Source organism: Leopardus geoffroyi, chromosome C1 (assembly GCF_018350155.1).
Source record: "Leopardus geoffroyi isolate Oge1 chromosome C1, O.geoffroyi_Oge1_pat1.0, whole genome shotgun sequence".
In the NCBI taxonomy this organism is placed as follows: domain Eukaryota; kingdom Metazoa; phylum Chordata; class Mammalia; order Carnivora; family Felidae; genus Leopardus; species Leopardus geoffroyi.
Genome location: NC_059328.1, coordinates 220,944,094 through 220,948,846, shown reverse-complemented (window position 1 = coordinate 220,948,846; position 4,753 = coordinate 220,944,094). Strand labels below are relative to the sequence as shown.

Below are 4,753 nucleotides of genomic sequence, written 5' to 3'. Positions count from 1 at the left end.
CCGCGGCAGCCAGGGCAGTGCCTGGGTGGGGGGCGGCCTCGGGCTGTGACAGCAGGTGCTAAGGGCTGGCGGCCACCACATGCGGCCTCACCTCCGGGTCCGCCAGCGCCTGGGGCCGGAGACGGGCTCCCCTCAGAGGGCAAAGTCGGCTTCCACTGTCTAACTGGACGGGGGATATGAACTCTGGATTCCAAGAGCCCAGAGAAGCACGTGAGAAATCTCACACGTCTCCGCCGTGTCTCCGAGGAAAGGGCCAGGGACGCCGGCGACCCCGCGGGTGGGGTCCTGCGGGTGTCTTGAGAGCCCGTCTCTCCCGGCAGCAAAGCACCTCTTTGTGGGACGCAGCGGGGCCTGCAGGGACCAGGTTACCCCTCAACTTCAGAGCCTGCGGGCACCTTTTCATGGGCATGGTGTTTGCTTCTTTGTAACCTTTTCACTGCAGAGTAACGTGGCCACCGAAGAGTTCGCCAATCGTAAATGTACAGCTTGGTGCATTTAGAGGAGGGGCCGCACCCACGAAGCCACCACGCAGACGAAGACGCAGAACATCGGCCGGCCTCTCCTCCCCTCCGTCAGTGGCCCTCTCTCTCAAGGGGAGCCCCTCCTCTGCCTTCCACTACCATCAGGGAGTTTTGTCCGGGTGTGGACTTTACATCAGTGGAAACACACAGCGTCGACCCCTTTGTGTCTGGCTTCCTCAGCGCACCGTGTCTTTGTGAAGTTCACCCCGGTTATTACCGGCAGAAGTGCGTTCCGTTTTCGTCGCCGTGTTCCGCGGCGTGACTCATTGGGACTATTTCTCTGTACGACTGTGCTCGGACCCTTGTGTTTCTAGCTCACGGCCCAGACGGATGCCGCTGCCCCCTGCACGCGTGCGCTTGTCTCCCGGTGAACACGCCCAGGCATTTCTAGGAGAGGAGCTGCGTGGATTCCCAACTTGGGAAGATAGTGCCAGACAGATTTCTAAAGTTGGGCTCGCGCCAAAAATCACGGAATGGGATCCCTCTCTCTGCATCGACCGGAACCCTCGATTCTGTCAGCCCTTTTAATCTCACCGTCCTGGCCACCATCGTGGGTTTAAGCGTGCGTTTCCACGGTGACTGATGATGCTTTCTTCACGTGTTCATTTACCACGTGGTGGGGTCCTTTGCACGTCTTTCACCCATTAGGAAACCGAGTCGTCCCTGCGCCCCGAGGACAGCGGCTTCCTCCACCGTTGCCCAGGCCGTGGAGCAACCAAGATGTCCTGTGGCAGGTGGACAAGGTAAATGAACGGGGGCGCAGCTGGATGGCGGTTACGTGGCCTTAGAAAGAGACCGTGAAAACATGGGGGGCGGGGGCGGGGAACTTGAATGCAGATGACTCGGTGACAGAAGTAAACCCAAAAAGGCTACACGCTGTGTGATCCCAACTGGGACCTTCTGGAACAGGCAGAATTACAGAGATGTTAGAGTGATCAGTGCTTCCTAGGGGCGGAGCCCAGAGGGTTCCCAGGGCAGCGAGACCACCCCGAGTGATGCCACACTGACGGATGCACGTCATTACACCTGTGCCCGAACCCACAGAGTGCCCAACAGCCGGAGCGAGCCCTCGTGTCAGTGACGGGCTTTGGGCGATTGTGACGTGTCAGTGCAGGTTCGTGGATCGTGGCCAGTGTCCCACTGTGGTGCGAGGTCAGTAAGGGACCAGCGTTGTGTGTGGGGGGGGGCAGGGGGCCATCTGGGAAATCTCTGCACATTCTGTTCAGTTTTGCTGTGAACCTAAGGCTGCTCACAAAATAAAGTTTGTTAATGAAAAATACGACATTCAGAGAAGAAGCGAGAAACAAAATAATACATTCATATGATTTCCTTTATAGACAATTACTTTATAGAACTTATCGAGATGTTCGTTGTGGTCTGATACACAATTGTGTTTAAATTTTTTTAATGTTTATTTTTGAGAGAGAGAGAGAGACAGAGAGAGACAGAGCACGAGCAGAGAAAGGGCAGAGAGAGAGGGAGACACAGAACCCGAAGCAGGCTCCAGGCCCCGAGCTGTCAGCCCAGAGCCCGACGTGGGGCTCGAACCCACGGATCGTGAGATCGTGACCTGAGCTGAAGTCGGACGTTTACCCGACAGAGCCACCCAGGCGCCCCGTGTGATTGTATTTACACAGCCTGTGGGTGCTGGAGAGGACGGTGTACCCACTGGAGCAGAAAGACATTGTACAGGTGAGAACATTTGTAACATTGTAAAGTTTCATGTGCTTGCACGCGTGTTTTCAGTTACATTAAATACCGTTAGTGAAATCTTTAACATTTTTGTGTGCCCAAAGGGTTTTTCTGGACAAAATTCAAGCGCAAGGGAGTCTCTTGTTTTGTTTCAATCACCTGTAGTTGCGGGGCGGAACCCTGCCTCCTGAGGGCCCCTCCCCATCCAGAGCCTCTGCTGTGTCTGCAGCGCGGGTGGCGGTCCCTGTGTCCACACGTGAGTCCGGGGGCGCTGGGCCTGGGAATCTGCATGTGCTCCAGGAGAGGCCCGGGATCTCCCCCCACGGCTGTGGGGCAGCTCAGCTCCCTGGGGCGTCGCCATGACCCCTGCCCGGGGCGCACCTCTGCCAGGACCCCTGTGTCCAGCCGGCAGGAACCTGCTGTCACGCCAGGGACGTTGAGGGACTGCGGGGCTGAATCGGGGTCGAGATGCTCAGCTCCCTGGCCGGGGCTTTTGACAAAGGCTAAGCTCCCCCAGAGGGGCCGTGCTCCCTGGTGGCTCCTCCCAGGCTGTGCGGTCCACACGGCCCTCCGGCCCCTCAGTGTCCACTCACGGGCCGGATGTGCCGGGGGGCCGGGCAGGGGCTTCTGGAGCAGGGTGCGCAGGGCTGGGCAGGGGTTCCTTCTGCCTCATCTGCTCCCCGGGGTATCCCTCCTCCCAGACTCCGTCCCTGTTGTCTGCCTGTCTTCGTCTTCCAGAGAAGGGGACTTGGCCTTCTCGTCCTCGAGGGCAGCCGAGTACGTGGCCGGGAGAGGCCGCCAGATGGTGGCGTCGGGACCTGGGGCTCTCTGTCCAGGCGTAGAAATGAGCAGGCCACGGTCATCAGACGCGTCTCACTGCCCTCCCGTCGGGCAGAGGGGCCTGCACCGCGCCCGCCGGGGCCCCGGCGTGGTCTGGGGAGAGGGCTTCCTTCCCCTCCAGGGCCCATGCCGCCGTCCCCACCCGCCTGGGCGCTGCTCACCGACGGCTGCCGGCCTAAGGAGCTTCACGGGCAGCCGAGGACTCAGTGGCCAGCCGTGTGGCCCAAAGCGCCCTCCAAGAGCCCTCACCTCGCAGGCCTTCCTTCCTTCCGCGCCCCGAGGACGGGATAGGAAGGAGCCGCCCAAGTGGAAGGAAGGAAGCGTTTCTCCTCCTTCCTGGAAGCGGTGCTGGTGGTGAGCGCACATCGCTGACCAGCCCCCTCCTCTGCCTGACGCCCCTGCCCCCCCAAGTGCAGGGGGAGCCCCAGCAGGTGGGTGGACGGCCCCTCGCGGCTGCACCTGGCTGGCCCCATCGCGCCTTGCGGATCCCAGAGGGCGGGGATGCCCTGTTCTGTCCCAGTTACCACCTGGCCCCAAGGCTCGCTAAGGAGTTGTTGAGTGAGTCAGGGAAGGAAAACCCCAGGTCCGGAAGAGGAAAAGCCAGAGGCTGGGAAGAGAGATTTGCAACACAGAAACGGAGCTCCCCTGAGGCAGTTACAAAATAGCAGGGAGGAAACCAGGGGGGGCTGGACAGGCACCTCACGCAGAGGAAGCCCGAAGGGCACAGACCTCGTGAGGACGAGCCCAGCCCCGTGGAGATCAGGGAGGGGACAGCCCCCAGGCGGGCAAAGAGACCGTGGGGACCACACGGGGAAGCCACGGGGACCTGCACACCCGGATGCAAACGGGTGACGGTTTGGGAGATGGTGCGACGCTGTGTCCCCTGGAGGGCGGGGGCCCTTGACCGGGCGTCTTTGCTCCCAGCTTGACCCTGCAGAGACCGGGGTGCGTGTGCGGCAAAACGGTCCTCGTGGCCACCTCGTTCCTCACAGCTGGAAGCGGAAACGGCCCTCGCGGCCCCCCGAGAACGGAGACGCGGGCTGGCAGAAGAACGGGGTGCAGAGGGGCCAGGACCGGTTGGGGTGCGCGGGCCCTGGCGCGCCCCAGGTGGCTGAGACGGCAGGCCTCCCGCGGCCTCCCGCGGCCCCGCCCTGCCTGAGGCCACTGCAGCATCTCCGGGACGCAAGGAGAGCGGGGGACGCTGAGCCGTCATTCCTGGGCAGGGGACAGCACGGGCACGTCGGATTCCCAGATCCCGGGACGGGAACTTCCCAGACAGTGTCGTCAGCCACGCTGCGGCATGCTGGCACCGAGCTGGCAAACGTCTCACGGGGAGTTTAAATATGTTTCGATAGAATAAAGCGATTTAAGTCCACTCTAGAGCAGGAGGGATTGTATTTTGCCTTGAAAGGGGCCTCGGAGAGCCGTTCGGGGGTTTGTCTCCGGGGCAGGGCTGGGGCCATGGGGGAGGGGAAGCACATACCTAGAAAGCTGGGGATCTCAGGGGTCCTGGGGGCCGAGGAGGAGGAGGGACCTGGCTGTGACCTCCTCGGGCCACTGAGTCAGTCGGGCGTGAGGCAGCGTGCTCACGGCCACCACCAGACCTTCCTCGGTGCCCAATGTCCAGGGGCCCAGGGTTTCTTGTCCTGGACCCCTGGACCCCTGGCCCCCCCCCCCCCCCGCCCGAGTCCTTGAGTCCT

At 61.7% G+C, this 4,753-nt stretch overlaps 1 long non-coding RNA gene across 2 annotated transcripts; it reads left to right on the top strand.

Annotated features, from left to right (window-relative positions):
* Positions 1-2,056: 2,056 nt before the first annotated feature.
* Positions 2,057-4,428, top strand: LOC123599893. Of its 2 annotated transcripts, XR_006713341.1 has the most exons (3): positions 2,057-2,213; positions 2,379-2,794; positions 2,847-4,428. It is a non-coding gene; the product is annotated as an uncharacterized LOC123599893 (long non-coding RNA). The 2 variants fall into 2 exon arrangements; XR_006713342.1 differs by having other exon boundaries at positions 2,057-2,794.
* Positions 4,429-4,753: the final 325 nt, after the last annotated feature.